The sequence below is a fragment of the Athene noctua genome, chromosome 3 (genome assembly GCF_965140245.1).
Source record: "Athene noctua chromosome 3, bAthNoc1.hap1.1, whole genome shotgun sequence".
Classification (NCBI taxonomy): Eukaryota; Metazoa; Chordata; class Aves; order Strigiformes; family Strigidae; genus Athene; species Athene noctua.
In genome coordinates, this window is record NC_134039.1 from 53434521 (window position 1) to 53451583 (window position 17063).

The 17063-nt window shown below is 42.1% G+C and overlaps 1 protein-coding gene across 5 annotated transcripts in view; it reads left to right on the plus strand.

Moving 5' to 3' along the window:
• The first annotated feature begins 2354 nt into the window (after nucleotides 1-2354).
• The window catches only part of SCAF11 (SR-related CTD associated factor 11), a 50287-nt gene continuing 35578 nt past the window's right edge, over nucleotides 2355-17063 (plus strand). For 3 of the 5 annotated variants that reach the window (XR_012633422.1, XM_074902995.1, XM_074902997.1), the window contains exon 1: nucleotides 2355-2589. The gene's annotated coding sequence lies outside the window, so the exon portion shown is untranslated. Of the gene's footprint in view, nucleotides 2590-3003; nucleotides 3467-17063 lie in introns of those variants that run through there. The other 2 variants (XM_074902996.1, XM_074902998.1) reach the window with 1 other exon arrangement.

The window sequence follows — 17063 nt, forward strand, 5'->3', positions numbered from 1 at the left end:
CAGATTGGAAACCTCCATGGGCTGGAACTCCATGTACACACAGGAAAACTCAAGAGATACTTGCCAGAGCTGACAGAAGTCAAGTCCCAAATTTTTCTCTCCACATAAACAGTGTAGAGTACACGCCCATCTCAAAAGGTGGATGAGAAAGGGCCAAAGCCATTTGTCTGTTACTACATACCCTGAAGTCGTGTAACTACAAAGGCCAGTGCTGGAATGGATCTAAGATATACAGAGGAACAGACAAAAGTACAGAGAACACCTCAGAAGCGATGAGTGTTTCTCTTCGTATTCCTCTCTCCCACAGACACCTCTCTTCAGCTTGTCTGGCTCTTCTGCGCAATAGGATCTGGGCAGCATGAGCAGATGACAGCAAAGTCTTCATGACTCGTGACGGAAACAGTGAATACTGAGGCTTTCCTCGCATCTGTGAGTCCCAAATGACTTAGTAGTCATTTTAGTTAAAAGACTCAACAGCAACAAATATATAGCAGTTCTGTATAGTATGCCCTCCTCACAACAAAACTTGACCTCTGTGGTTGGCTAGTCAAAAATCCAGATGTTTTTCTGCTATCGTTCTCCCTTCTTAATTGCTTCAGTGCCTTGTTCTAGGGTCATTCAAGATTTCAGTCTATTCAAAACACAGTACTGAAAGTCATCTTTCTTACTCTGTAACAGGGCTTTCTTTAACCCCAACCTTCAAACTCACTCATTCCTTTCTTTAGATGATCCTACTGAAGATCTGGGGAGTTCATTAACCTTAATAACTTTAAAGTCAGACTTACCTTAAACATTTTCATCTCCATTCATAAGTCGTGCTTTTCAACCTATGGCTATAGTCTTGCTTATTACATTTCTCTGCAGCCAGCTAACGAATCCAGTCTTTTCCTCTCTTCCTGACTCTTCTTACATGTTGTCTCCCCAGGCTCCTCTTACTTAATTCAAGTTCTTTTGAGTTAATCCTAAATTAATACTCCATCAGTAATCACAGCAACTAATAAGGTATCATCATTCTTGACAGACTAACACTAACACATATTTTACTCCACTTAGGCTGCAACAACTTCATTGTGGACACAAAGGAAACACTCAACCAAGCCTGTGTATTTGGGGTAGCTGGTTCCCCTTCCCTGTTGTTTGTTGGTATGGCAGGTGCTTTGCCCTGGGGGTTCAGCTGAGGTTTGGTGCTCCATGGGGTCCCCCAGCTCCCCATTGCCTCTGAGCCTGCGTGGAGGAGCCACGGCAGACTCACGGAGTCAGGCAGTGCCGTGACAGAGATGTACAAACAGGACCGGCGTGCAGCAGAAGCTGCTGCACTGAACAACTTTTCTATTGCCTATAATCAGGATGTACGACAATATGATGAACTGCTTCAGAAAACCTGGTTGTACAAATATATAAGGATTGAATCTCACTGCTTCTGTGAGGCCCACAAACACCAGGCAGCGACAATCACCAGACTCTGGAGGGACTCTTTAGGTGCTTGCAGCAGCAGAGCTGCCTCTTCCCGCACGGCCGCGGGGCAGGACCCACACGCTGCCCCCGTGCCCCACGCAGCGCCGTGGCCATGCTGGCGGCCCACAGCAAACACGCACGGACGACAGCAGGCAGCCCGCTGGGGACAGGCAGCTGAAAGCGCCGCGCCTCCCTGCGAGCGCTCAGGGCAGCGACAGAGGCGGCTCCCAGGGCCCCAGCCCGCCCCGGCCTCTCGCCCCAGCGCTGCCACCGCCGCCATCAGCCCAGGCGAAGGAGAGCAGGCCCGGGCTGGGCCGAGGCCGGTTCGTCAGCCCCCACCGCCTTCTCAAGCGGGTCACACTCCTCCAGTCTCAGGGTTCGGTCCAAAGCTCCCTTTTGCCCAATTTTATTAAAATAATAATTTTTAAAAAACTGGACTCGAGGGCCCCCGCGTCGCGGTCAAATGACGTCTCCGGCAGCGCGCCCCGCGGCCGCGCCCATAACGCCGCGCCGCCACCAGGGGGCGCCTCCGCCCGCAACGTGCGGCCCCGCCCCGCCCCTCCCCTCCCCTCCCCCCGGCCCGGCCCCGCGCGCCCGCCCCCATCCCCCGGCGGCGGCGGCGGGTCACGTGCCCTCCCCTTCCCGCCTCCCTTCGCCCTCTCGCGACCCCCCCCGCCCCTCCTCCCCTTCAAGACGGCGCTGGAGGACCTATCCCACAATGCTCTAGCGGGCGGCGCGGGGCGGTTTGGAGGCGTCTCTCTGGCGTCTCGCTGGTATCTCGCCGGCGGCCTGCGCCGCCCGCCGCCACGCCGCAGCCCTCCCACCGCCCTCCGTCCCGCCCCCCCCGCGGCGGAAGGCGGCAGAGCAGCGCCCCCCCGCGGCCCCCGCCGGCGCTGCGCACTCCCGGTCGCGCGTGGACATGTGGCCCGGCGGCCGCTGAGCGGGGCCCCGCCGAGCCCAGCCCGCCCTCCCGCCGCGCCTCCCGCCCGGGCGGACGCTCCTCGGCCGCAGCGGGGCGGCGGGCGCCGCTCCCGGAAGTCCCGAGGCGGCGGCGGAGGCGCGGGGAAGCGGAGCCTCTGCTTCATGCAGGCGGCCGCGGAGCAGTGACCGCGCGAGGGGACGCCGCGGCGCCAGGTGAACAGCGGCGCTGGGCCGGGGGCGGCGGGCGCTTCCCTCGGGAGTTTCCGTGTGGGGAGGGAAGGTGTTGGGGGCCGTTTCCCCACGCGGGCCGGGGCAGGGCGCCGGCGGGAGGGACGGGGAGGGGCGGGGGGGCGAGGCGGGCGGTGTTGCCGTCCCGCTCTGTCCGGGGCCTCCGCTCGGAGCCCGCCGGGCTCGAGTGCTTCCTTCCTCCCTCCCTCCCTCCCTCCCTCCCTCCCTCCTTGCTTCCCTCCCTCCTTCCCTCCCTCCGCTCCGCTGGGCTGAGGGCGGGGTTTGCTGCCGGCTCCGGCCTCGGCTTTACCCCGCTCCCCTCCCCTCTTCTCGCCGCCCGTGTCGTGGCGCCGGCCGGGAGCCTGGCCCGGCCCGGCCCGGTGCTGGCGTTCGGCAGCCGTGACAGGCCGCTGCCGGGGCAGGGGGGGCTCTCGGCCGCCCGCCTTTTCTCCCGGGGCGAGAGGAGAAACAAAGGGGGGCGGCCGGGGCGATCAGCCGTTCCCAGGAGACCGCCGGCCCCCTCCGCGCCGAAAGCTTTTGTGAAGGCTCAACGGGTGGAGCAGCAGCCCTGCCCGGTGATCCGTAAGTGGGGTTGGCGCGGGGACTTCCCCGCCGTGGCGCTGGGCTGAACAAAGATCTCGGACCGAGGAGGCACCGCCGTCCCTCTTCTTCCCGGGAGTGGTGGGCGCTGACCCGGCCGCCCGGAGTTGTAAATGCCGGCAGCGTTCGCTGGAAGAGCGTCTTGGAGCGGCAGGAGTTACTGGAAGACTTTGCAGTTGTAGGGAAGTTGCACTAAGAGGCTCAACTTAAAGCCCAGCTCTGCTTTTGTGCTGTTGTGGAATCGCGGCTGGCTTAAATATCGGTAAAGTTGCACAGAGTAACACAGGAACCTGGAAGTGGTACAGTTATCAAGCCCCTGAGCGACTCACCAGTTTTTCTTGTGTTTTACAGTACATTGTGTCCTTTTTTTTTTTTTTTTCTTGTTGGTATTAAATAATAGCATGAGCCCCAAATGTAAGTCCTCTTTGACAACCTGTCTCCACGTTTATAATTTCAAAACAATTTTGGTAGAATTAAATTTGGTCCCCTTCCTCTCACAATGTTTTTATTTTAGACTATGCTAATTAATTTAAAGTTTTTAGGAAGAATGAGATAGCAGAGAGAAAGGCCAGGTAGTTACTGTCTGTTTGGTATCGGTAACTAGGTACTGTTGGCAAAGAATCATTTATTTTAAAAGTCGAGAGATAAGGTTGTTCACATTTAAGTAATAATTATGTAATAGATTGGGATGCCCCTGATTATTGAACAGCTATTTTAAGATTGTAATTTTATATCTTTTTAGGGCTTCGGTAACCTTAAAGGGAGATGTAGCTAACTTGGTGTCTGATGTTCTGTTTGTATATCACTAATGTATCGGGGGGGTTAATTTTCTTTCAGTGGATCATAGTTTTAAGTGAAGTGTAATCTGACTTGGAGTTTTAAAATGTGGGTATTCAGACTCTCTAGACTCTCTTACACGTGGGAGAAGAAGAATGGGAGAAGTCTTTAGTCATTTTGTTGTGGTTTCTTTTGATTTTAGCAGAAATAAATAGTAGGCTTCTGAAATAACGAAAATTTGCCGTTATTTGGTTGATTATACATGCTAATCCATGTCTCTTAACTGGAAAGCTGCTTTTAGAGATTCACAAGATTAAAAAAATGGATAGCATCCTCTTCAGTGGATGAAAAAGACTTGGACATCATCCCGAGTACTTTTTCAAATGTTTCCTTTAGAATTTCTAGGAATATAATGTTTGTTGTTCTGTTTTCCTTAGATAAGATGAGAACTAGTTGGGGGAGGGAGGAGGCTATTTAGACTTTTAGTCACAATGTTTAAAGTCTTTTGTAGCTTTCCTTTTCAGTAGTTTACATTTGCTGATGTGTCAATTTCCAGAGTGATAAATGGCCCAGATAAGACATACATCCATTGTCTTTCATGTTCCACTTGCCTTAAAGTCTGCTTGTGAATAAGGCAGAATGGACAACAGCTTTGTGGCCTTGATGGGAGGAGTAATCTCTCATCCAAATGGTCTTGAAAGAGAATGTTTTTCAGACCTTCTTTAATAGCAGTAAACCTGAGTTCACTGGGTTCACCATTCGTATTCAGATTACCTTTAACATTGGGAACAGTCCTCCAGGAATCTGAAGTTTTTTGAACGTGAATTTATAGTGCTCAAACACAGTATGTGAAGATTGTCCAGTCTGACTGAACAAGGAGATGTAAATTTATCTTATTCTCCAGTTATTCAGCTATCGATTTGGAAACATCCAAATGATAGAGTTTCTTTGTGCTCTGGTCTGACTGTAGTTTGACATGACTTTGATGCATGACTTCTAGCCTCTGGTTTTATAAAACTTGTAGATGGTTCTGCTCATGATACGTGATGATTGTGCTCTGGTTACAAACATCTCTTGTTTCAGGTTTTTTACCCTGTTGCAGAATTCTTTGCAGAATCTTTTCAGTTTTCTGTCCTGAGTACTAAAAAAACTGTGCAAAAACTTTATTACTAGGTGAAGCCAACTTTAAATTAAAGGGTGATTTTTATTTCAATTAATGTTATATTTAAACCTACATGATACTAATGGGGAGAAAGAAACTGCTGGAAAGAGTTTGATGGATTGACTTGCCTTACTTAAACACCAAAATTCTTGAAGTCTGGCCTTCTTTCAGTCCACTGTTCAGTGTTGGGATTTTCTTTGCCGGCAGTCTTAAGGTGAGGAAGAAAAAAAGTCCTTCCAAGTAATAGTAACAGTAGTAATACGTGCAGTCTAGTGATTATTCAGTGCTGTCAACCATTGTTATCAGTTTGTCTGAATGAATTCTGAAATGGTTACAATTAATCTGCTAAACCATTTAAGGTTGAAGTAGATTTTATAAATCTCAACATTGCCCTTTTTTTTTTTTTTTTTTGAAAGTTGGAGTTACACTGTTAAACAGATTTATACCCTAACCATTCTGTAGTCGTAAATACCTGAGGCTTCTAATATGCGTATTTTTTAGAGCACTTCAAAATAAGGGCTAGTTCATGTCTCTTTAGCAGTGTAGGCACCTTTTGTTTCATCTGTATGTACTAGTCCACCTTGCCCTGAAGGTCGGTGACCTTGATTTGAGAGGATATGAGTGCAGTGACATTGTATCTTTGCTTCCCTACTTGTTTCATCTCTTCTTACCCAGTAGTTGAGGATACTGGCAGTTTGCAAGCAGAAAGCTGTGCACATCTCTGGTTTGGGTTTGAAATCTGCTTTGTTTTGGTACCCTGAACCACTTCTGTAGGATGATTCTCTTGTGTAGGAAGTTATCTGCGGTTGTGAAGTAACAAATGGAGGACTGTAGCTGCTGGAAGATGGAAGGTGAATGTGTGTGTTTCTGCTCCCTAAAGCTGCAGCTCAGTTGTCCTGAACAGTTGTCCATCACATCTACATCTGGGACTGGTGAAGCACCAAAGGCACAGTGACTGCTTTAGAAGGGCTTTCCAAGGTTGAATGTGCATAATCTGTACTTCAGTGGCCTGCACCAGATTCAACAAGTTGTTTTATCCTGTCAGGAGTTAATTTTAAAAAAAAAAAAGTGCTAAGGAAGTTACATTTTACTTTTAGAAATATTCCATTTTCCTACATCTTATTTTTATGACATATCAGATAGCTTTCCTTAAGACTTATAACTGGAGAAACAAATTAACCAAATACAGAAGTTGTCACTTCTAGGCTGGGGGAATTTTTGACAAAGGATGACTAAAATGCTGCATTTAATTATGTGTAAGTAGGCAAGATTAAAACAAACTTTGTATAAAATGCATCTGTTCAGGTAATATGTATATACCCACACATGCACCTGTAGGCATATGTGCATATATGCTTTCCAGTTGTGTATGTTGTGCTAAAATTAACATTTTCACCCATTCGTTTATTATGAAGTAATGCTGTCTCACAATTTATGCTGATGAAACAGTAGTATTGCTCTTGTTTTTCTCCATTAAAATATTTGAATTTTAACTCAAAAATAATCCATCGCAGCAAGCATGAAAAAGTAACATTTTAATTTTATGGTTCTGTGGCCAGTGGTATTTCTTCTTAACTTTCTGAGATTTTTTCAGATTATTTTGTGTATGTGTATAAATATTTCTTTTAAAAAAGAATGAGTATGTAGAGAGAACTGAGAGGAAGAAATGTCTTCCAGAAGCTGTTTTCTAAAGCCTAATACTGTGGTAAATTCCAGCATCTGATCGCTTTTTCTAGTAGGCACTAATAATAATGTCTGTCTTAATGCAGTTTTTATTTAAGGATTGGTGAAGTCCCATTAAAATGCAATCTTTGTTCCTCTGTTATTAGGTCTGTAAGTACTGCTTAACTGTGATCTACCTTCAAAGGTACTATCTGTGAGTAAACCTGAGTGATGCATTTAATGATGTTTGGAACTTTTTCAAGCTAGTATGAAATTGCTTGGAGATGTCAAGTGAATTAACACTTGCTGTCTCTCTACTTACAACCTGGCTTTTGTTAGACTGCCAGCAGTAACGACAAATGCAAAATTCCATGCGATCAGTGTCTGATAGAAGTCTTCATGTATGTCCATAGCTTTAGATAGCAACACAGGTCAAAACTGCTGCAGTGAAGACTCTACCTTTCTTGGTGTGCCACAGAAGAGATGGAGACCTTTACATGAAGCTGAGGCTGTACTGGTATTCAAAACTTGAGTTTCTAAGTAGAATCAGAAGGTAGATGAGCAGTCTTAATTGGATTGCTCACTATGCAGAGCAAGTTACTTCAGCAATTCCGAATATAGAACAGACAATTAAATTCTCCTCTGTTTTCTGTACAGCCACTGAATAAGCACTTCTATGCAGTGTGCTTTTTTAAAACATGTAGTCACCCCAGTGGATAGATAAATACAATGAGAAGTAATTGGAAGTCCTATGAAACAGTTGGTGAAAAACAGGGTGTTAGGACTACCTTGAGCTCAGTGGAGTTTTGTTTTAGAGATGTTACCAAATACAGTAACAGTGTAACAGTGAAGGTATAGCCTTTTCCCAAAACCTGTGCAATTGTGATTTTTGTGATGTAGTTTCATCAGCCTGAGAAAGGCATCTTATACAACTCTTGGATAAAACAGTTGGTATCACTGGTTATTTTGTGATTGTTACTCTGACAAGAAACTTTGAATGAGAATGGGGTTCATTATTGTATGGTGCTTCTAGTATAGTAGATGTGGGAAGCTAAAGTTCTTTTCGAAGCATTGCGGTGAGATAGATATGGTGACGGTAACCCAAAATGGTGATTAGTGTGTTTTTTTATTAGCAGACTGTCTTCACAAGTTGAAAGGAAAGGTGATGGAGTTCAGGCTGTATTTTCAAGCACAGATCCAGCTTTTCCCTCTTGCATGGTTAATAGTTTCTGTTACATTTCATGTGTTGCTACTGGTGTTAAGGAAATACTCTTTTACATACCTGTCTTCTATTCCTGTTCACGTTTTTCTGGCTTTATTTTAGCTATCTTGACAGTTATCACTGAGTAAGGGCTGTGAAAGGAAGATCAACAGTAATTGAAACTGCTTACTCCCTATCTATCTATGACTGCTGAAATGATGTCTAATGCATTGTTATTCTACAAATACTGTACGAGATTTGTGCAAAATACAATTACACTTAAATATTTCAGTTGTCATAAATCCTTTGCAAACTTTACTTTTCCACCATTTTCCAAAAAACATTGAATTTATTTTTGTCCAAGATTTGTAAGAGGTTAGTGTAGGTCTTTAACTTGAGCTTATGAAATACTGTTATTCAAAGTCAAAAGGAGCTTGAGGACCGTGTTTTTGAAACCGTAGCTTTCACCTAATACTTTTTTCAAAAGAGATTGCCTAAGAGAGGCAAAATGTACTTTCCAATGGCTATGTTACTTTCATTCTTTTGTTTGTTTTTTAATCAATGTCTATATTTTAGATGTAAGCTGAAATTACTTTTTATGGAAACACATTTTTTTAATATCAGAAGAACATGTCATATCACTAAACTCTTGATTTGATGCTTAAAATGAAAGCACAGCATGCTCTTAATAGAGGTCTCAAATTCATTGTATCAAACATGTGTATGGTTCTACGTAATCTTATGCAGTGGGTTTTTTGTATTTAACTAAATCCATAAAATTATAGGGGAACCAATACATTACATAAATTCTGTTAGAGGGATGCCCTTCAGTTTGCAGTGGTTTGACATTTGGAAGATGAGAAATAAGACTACCATGATGTAGGTGAAAGAAAAAATAACGGTAGTCTGTAACTGGACAATTGCATGCTATTCCTTTGCTGGATTCACACCTTTCTTCTTTGGCTCAATATAATTTTCTAATCACATACCACTCTGGTTTTGTTGCCCCGTTTATTTTTTGTATGTTAAATGTGCTGCTTGCCATTGCTGCTGCCCCTGAGCTTTTGGGTTCAGTCTTAGTCCATCACTTTTGCTCATCGTTTTTCCTTCCATTGTTAAAAGGTCTTAGCTTTTCCACTTTTGTTTTTGCAAGGTCTTTTGGTTCAGCTCTTGCATCCGTGGTGTTTAAATACAGCTATTTGACCATTTTAGGATCGTATTAAGAAAAATAAAGATGGTCTTCCTAGTTTCTTTAGCATCAGAGAAATGATTGCAACAAGTCCTGCTGTGTTGCCATAGCACTGGCTGAACTATGCTCATTCATCTTCTGGGAATGTTGCATGTGCAGTGTAGCAATGGGATAGGAACTTCAAACTATTAGTGTATGCTATGCACAGATCCAGTTTATGGGGAGAAAAATTAAATGCCATGACTGAAAGATTTCTTGAGTACGTGCAACCTTTTTTTCTCCACATCTATGACATGGCTAGATTTGAAAAGGTTGTTTTTGTGGAAAGCATGTTCTTGATCTTCACGACCCATTGCCAAATATCTGCTCTTTGGTGAAAAGCGTGAAAATACTAGTGCTTCTAAGTGGCTAGAAAAAAGTACTACTTTTTTTTTTTAAACCATTTTTGAAAATGGCTGAGCCATTTTTGCTGACTTTGGTGTGTAATGCTATCCCTTCCAGCTGCAAAAGTATGCATGTGACTTAAGGACCCTCAGCAGCCAAAGGCAAGGTCATGAGTTTATGTTGATTTGATTTAGTTGCTTGAACCGTGTGCACCATGACAATAGTACCTAATCCCTAATTAGTTCCTGTTATTTGTAAATCTCACTTTCACCCAGTTTAGTCACAGATTACTTGGAAGAAACACCTAAGTGCTGAATTGTATGTTTTGTGGGAGAACGTTATGTACACTGTCTTCTCTTTCCTATTTCTTTATATTAAGTTAATCACTGAGGTACTTCAGTGTTTTATCAGCAGTATATGAAACAGCATGACTTAGCTCCCCAGCATACATGCATGTTCTCCCTACAGGGGTGGTTGTGGTATAGTGCTGCTTCTGTTGGGACTCTTATCATACACATGCACACATGAAGGAGCAGCACAGTACATATTGCCTTCTGTTAAAAATACTGGTTTGGAAAGCAAAATAGGGTGGTCTTTTAATTTCTGTGAATATACATTTCACTATCTTCTGTAAGTCTTTATAAGGTTCTAGTCATTCTGTCTTCTATATAAATGAAGCTGGTTTTTCTTGGGGGAGTTAACCATGGCTCCAGTGAGTGTTCCTTCTCACGGTTGTCATGGACCCAGCTGTGCGCTTCTGTAAAGATTAGGTCTGGGATTGTCTTGTATAATTCCGATCATCTTTGGAAAGCAGTGTTATGAGTGGCAGCTTTACTGAGGAGCTACCCTGCAAAATTGCCTCAGTTCAGTGCATAGGAAAACTATGTGGCTTTGTCCTTGCTGCAATTGCATTGTCAAGAGCTGACAGGCTTGAGTAACTTAGTTTGTCCTCTGGCAGAGCAGAGAGGGGTTTTCTCACAAGCTTGAGAAATATCACTGAAGAGCCAGTAGGAATGCAAGCATAACTTTATATTACAGGTTAGATTTGATTAGGTGAATATATACTTTGAATCAGATGAGACTGTGCTGTGACAACTAACTCCCCAAGGTGCTGCTTTTTTTTTTTCCTTGCTTACTAGCAAGTTTAGCTTCACCTGGTTCTCAGTCAGAGAACTGAATTTGCCTAAGCACTGGGCCATCTTTGTTGTCAGTGGTCACCCTGAACTTTGGCATGTAATGTCATGTGGTCTGATGACTTAACATCACAGCTGCTGGCAGATACTGAAAATGCTGGAGGGATGATTTAGACTGACTTGTGGAGGAATGTGTTCAAGTACAGTTTCTCATTGCTGCTTACTGGCTATGAGCCCTTAAAATGAGTTCAGGAGACATCCTAAACTTTTGCCACCTATCCTAGTGGAGCAAGTGTTTATGATTGACAGTGCAGAAAGCTAAGAAATGAAATTTGCCTTCTGTAGATAATTACCCATCGGTGCCAGTAAGGTAACTGTAGTTCAGTACCAAACTCAAATTTGTCATGACTAAAAGCTGCTAACTGCTGTGCAAGCTTGTAATCAGCTTTCCTTCACCTCTTTGTGAGCTTCCTCACAAAGGGGCTCAGCATTGTGTGATACCATGTTGAGGACAAATGTTTACAGGGAAATTTTCTTCAGTGTGTTTTTGATTAATATCCTTTTGATGCTTTAAGTATTTTAGTCAAACATCATATTGCTTCTGGCTTGTGGAAGTGTCAGTGTTTATGTGGGTTTTCCCAGTAGTTATGTGGATGCTCCTGATTCTAATGAGCAAAGCAGCCATTGCATGTGTATCATCTTTGGGGGGAGGAGGGGTGATACAACAGTGTTTCACAAACCTTGGTGCCTTGTGTTGTCTTAAGTTATCTACTGCTTAAGACTCATAAAATGCCTCAGTCTTTTGGATGATTTCTTGGGGTGGGATCTGGAATTTCAGTGAAGACCAATAGCTTTATTATCAGTTGAATTTTAGCACAAGATTTTTGAGTTTGTTGTTTTGTTACTGCTTGTTTGCCAGTGCTAATGGTTCTTCTGTAATAAAGAAAAATAAGGATGTAGGTTACTAGGTAAAAAACAATGAGAACTAGTTGTTTTGGGAAGGAAAGGAACACGAAGGCTGGTAGATCAGGGGGCCAATTGCTTGACTGGGATTCTGAGGTGAAGGGATGTTTGTCTCGTGCACAAGTTTCCAAGTAGTGATGGCAAGTTCCTTAATAAACACCTGTTGGTGATGCTAACTTTGTTACTATTTCTAGCCTCTGATAAGCATAAATCTGTTGGGTTTTGGGTTTCCTTTGGTTTTGATAATAACTCTTATGACCATTAAATTGGCTCCATGCTGTTGTTAGAGGTATTAATAGAAAAGTGCAAGTTTTATGATACAAGTATGTTGCGCTTTTTTTTTTCAGGTTAATAGTCTGTCTGGTTTAGTTCTATATTGTACTGAAGCTTTTTGGATAGTGGCTTTTCTAAGTAGAACTAGAACATGGCTATTCTCCCTTACACATCTGAATACCCTATCATGAATAAAATATTCTTCAGTTACTGTTAGTATTTATAGAACACTAAAGAAACTTGTGGATCACTGTGACTTGTCATACATGAAATGCTACTGCTGACATTGTTTGGCTACCTTCTTATACTGTCCAATAAACTGAAGTGTTTTAAATGCTAGACACTAGAGTTAAATGTGATTTGTAGCAGCACTTCAGCCATAACATTCTGTAAAAGACATGGTGTGTCCACCACAGTTTATGGAATATTCTCAAATATCTGAGGTCTTATCAGAGCACAGAGATGTCACTTTGTTTTACCTATGTCTTGTGGGTGCTCTTCTGTTAAACTCCAGCGAGGAACACTGCCAGCTCCCTTGACTTAACATGAGAAGGTAGGTACAGAAGGTCTGTATGACAGGTTTTGAGCCAGTTTATGATTATAAGCTTTATAGAGGAAGGAGATTACCTTGCATGTGTCTCCACTGTAAGGTTCTAAGTCTTCCTTGAAACACTTGGCACTTCAGATGGTCAGACAGGTTTCTAGATGATAATTGGTGCATCTGATCCACTGCAGCTGCTCCTCAAGGTTTACTTTCACATTTCCATTAAGTTGTGCATGCCTTCCTTGCATAGGAGGCAGTTAGGATGTTGTCCTGTATACTTCTGTGAGTTCTGACTGTACGTGAGTGTTGAGTGTCCACAGCTGCTATTCACTTTGTCACTGCTGAGGTGGCCACAAAAATGAAAGGACTGAACCTAGCAGGGCTATAGCTGTAGCCAAAGTATTGGCAATGTAGGTGTGCTTGTCAGTGTCTTGCTGCTAGATTGTGGAAAAATAAATCCTGAGGAGCTATCCACTGCATTGTTTTGGATTGTTTTTGTTGTTTTTGTGTAGGAAAGGGAAAGGTCGCCAGAAGGCAGTGTACTGTTTAGGATGGTAGAATGCTAGCCATTTGGCCATTCTAGCCACAGTTTTGCTGTGACATTACCATGCATTTTCACAGACTTTGCAGGTAATCTAGGTACTGCTATGTCCTTGAAGGAGGGCAGTTTGACAACAAAGTCTCAGCTATTCTAGCTCCTTGCCAATGCCAGAAGGGGCAATCCCATTTTATGTCTTCCCTACCCCATTTAGTCACTTGCAATTTCTTTGGCACACATGCAGTTCTTAGCTGAGTCTGTTCGCCGTCACTAGTAGTGAGAAACAGAGCTGTTTCTTTTGGTGGCAACAAGCTGTTAGATTAGATTAGCTCTCTTGGGTAATTGCATTCTTAGAGGGTCTGGAAAAACTCTTTAAATCAGCAGTGTCTCCTTGCCTGAATAGTATTTATTCTTTCCAAGACACTGGATCTACATGAATAGGCTTAAACCACCTATAGAAAAAGGTTTCTCTTTCTATTCCCCGAAGTATAGCACTGATCTCTTTCTTTTCATCTTTGTTGGTTCTATGGCATTCCATTTGGGGATGCAGAGAGGTGCAATTTGAGCATACAAAGAGCAAAGATCCTCTTTAAGGCTTCTCTTTTGAGTGTGCCTGTTGGTTCTATTCTCACTAATGTTCTGGGCCATGAGATTTTGCTACACAAAGGAGCAAATCCAGGATAAGTGCTTCCAGATCCTCAGTTTAGCCCTCATTTATTGGAGGGCAGACAACATTACTGAATTGTCACTTGAAACAAGACTATCTTCCAGGCTTTTCAGACAAATATAAAAGTTTTTCCAAATTAAAAGAGCTGTGAAGGTTCTTGGTGTACTTTTGCAACTACCCAATAGTGCCTTTTTTTTTTTCTTGAAGTATGTGTTGGGTTAGATTTAGTGATACAGGTAGGTAAAAAGCTTTTCAAATGTCCAGCTGTCCTTGGAAAATACTGTTTCCTCAGCCTATCTCCAAGATGGCACAAGTTTTCTTTCAGCAGCAGCATTTGCCACATAATGGTCCAGAGGTTATGGTAAGCCCATATGGGCAACTCCAGAAGACACTTTGTGTACTGCTATTAATTACTAAAACCCCCTCTGTTTTCATAAATGTAGCTAATTATCAAGATCTGGTTTCATTAAAAACATGCGAGCCCAGAGAGAGTCTTAAACCTCCTTCCAAGATTTCTTAAAAGACCAGGAAAAGGCACAGGGCATAATAGAGTCCTACTTACTGCTGGCCAAAAATTTGATGGGAGTAAAGGGTGTTACTGTAGTTTTATTAAGCAAATAATTTCTGCAAACAATGTATGGCTGACTGTTGTTTCAGTTTTGAAACTGGTTGTTTCTTGAGTTAGTAAAGAAATCAAAACACAAGGACTGCAGTGCCACAAATACTTCTTAAAAGAAGAGAAAATATTTTTAATAAAAACACAATAGTCAAAATAAGGTGCTCCTGTAAGTGTTGATGCAACGTGTATCTAAGAAGTTAAAAGGTTAATTACAGATGTTTCTGAACTGAAGTCTGTTAAGGGAACAAGAATAAAGCCAGTCATGGACATCAATTGGCACTTGCTTACTGGAGATCTTGTTGCATGTGTTCTTGATTTTGATCCCCCTTAATTGTTGACCAAGTGTGCTTCTGTGTAGATAGGTCTCTAGACTGTTACTGCATTGGAAGAAGGGTGTATTTAGCTATTGTGTTTTATTTACATGACATAAAGAATGCTTGCAAAGACTTTGTCTTGTAGCTAATCAAAAAGGAGACATGCTAATTTCATGTCTTACTTATAATTAGACTACTACAGATTTTCATCAGATGATTCTTCTGTGTCTTTAATTTTAAGATATTAATGTAATAGATTTTAGTTCAATAGGAAATCCAGTTACATGACTTTGAACAGACCACGTTTTTTCTTTCTGCATGCACAGTGAATTAGTGTTGAAATACATCTGTATTTTTGTTATGAACTGTGTGAAGTAGTTTGTGCTAATAGAAAAAGGTAAATGATGCTTACAATTTTGTGATACAGAAGATTGTTTAGTGTGTAAATAGTATAGCAGTTTGCTTTGTGGAGTTAAGTACATCATGAAGCTATGTTCTTCACACAGACAGTGATGAATATATTCCCAGGTTCTACAATTAACTTTGTTTAAGCACTTCTGTTGGTTAAATGTCTTTGACTTCTGTCTTCCATGAGGACAAGAACAGGAATTTCCTTTGAAATATAACGTAGAGACTTAAATATTTAACTCCTTTAAGTATAATGAAGGGTGTACTTGTATAGTGTCCTTGTGCACTGTTTTCACTTTAATAGACCAGACTATTGTCTTTATCTCTGATCTGAAATTATATAAGGTATTTCTCTTACAAAGTAATTCCATTAAAACTTACAAGCACGAAAAAACTACCATCTTGGATGAAATGCTTTGCTGGTTTTAGGCATTCTTATAAAGTATTTTATCTGTAGAGTTGAGAGGGTTGGTTTTCTTTTTGTCAGCACTAAAATAGCATAGTGCTTGTTGCTGTTTTGACAAATGCCTTGCATGTCTGGGCCTTGGGGTATTTCTAATGTTTCACATCAACTGAATGATTGTAATTAAATGTATGATGTGCAGGTTGTGAGTCATTGGAATTTGGTAGAAGTACTCTTTGGGCATTAGCATTCTTATAATACATATTAGTCTGATTGTACATGATTAGACATGGATGCGGGCATAATATGATCTTCATGTGAGCTCGTCAATTGGTTAACTGGGACAAAGGCAAAAAAAAATTATCTCAGTTCTGTCACTGTGTCCCCTCAGTCAAGACTACACATTTCTTATGGCATGCAGCTGGAATGAAAAAGTCTAGGAAATACTTCCAAATCTTCTTAAAGTTTAAAATAATCTAAAGGACTATATCACATTTCGGGACAAATAAGAGGTCTGTTTTCTGTGCTGCCTACTACTCCTAAACCACTACATTCTCTTTTCCTAACTCTGTTTTTAACTTCATAAATTTAACATCTATCTTTAGTGTTAACTCATTCTGCTATTCCAGTGTGGGTGGTACCTCTTTTAAAATAGTGGAGAAAGTCTTTCCAAAGTTAATTTGTTAAATAATATGTAAAATTTTATTGTCTTATTTAGAAATATTTCTGTCTCAGTAATATTCTGCTGCATTAAGAAATGCACAGCATCAAACTGACAAAAGGTGTGCTGTGCAAAGTGGGCTGAGATGCATTGGTGACAGTATCTGTTTAAATAGGCCTGTTAGAAGAACGATGTAAACCCCATGTAAATGGTTTCAGTTGCTGTACCTCTTGGATTTACCGATTTTTCTGTCAATTTTAGAGTCTCTGTCTAATTACTGTAACTGCAAGAATTTGTGGGATGTCTTTGTGTCTAGAAAGAGTACAATGGAGGAAAGGTTACTTCTTCGAGGAAAGGAGGATCTAAGGAACTTCTATGGGTTCTATTTCTGCTGTCTGACTTAGTGAACTCAAGATCTCTGTTACAATAAACATGAACTCTACAGCTATTGCTTGTTACAGTTTGGTATCTAGATTGTGTCTATTTAAAACCTTTTCTGTGGATGCAGAGTGCAGAATTCTTGATCTTGTCTTTAAATGGTCTCAGCTGTGATGTGTCCTGGGACTTTTAGGGTTGAAAGAGGTTTGAGCACAGCTTGTGGATTTCTCTGCTGCTGTGAAGCACTACTGAGGTTTTGTTAAGATGCAGAGCAGAAGGAATGTTCTTATGTTTTATATATAAAAGCGTTTATACCACGCACCACCACATGATTTAAACTCTTTGGGACCAAAGCCACTTAAGTTCTCTTGCAAATCAGAATGAAAACAAACTTGATCTCATATTTTAAGTTCAGTGGGTTTGGTGGTCTTACCTGTCCTAATTTGATGCAGATTTTGCTTTATTTAAAGCATTGAATTTTAAAGTAGCAGGTTGGCTTTTGTTGGGTTTCATCTTGCTTAGCCTGCAAAGGATAATAGGCGGTGGTCTGGTCAGTGATTGTTCTACTAACAAGACTTGTGTA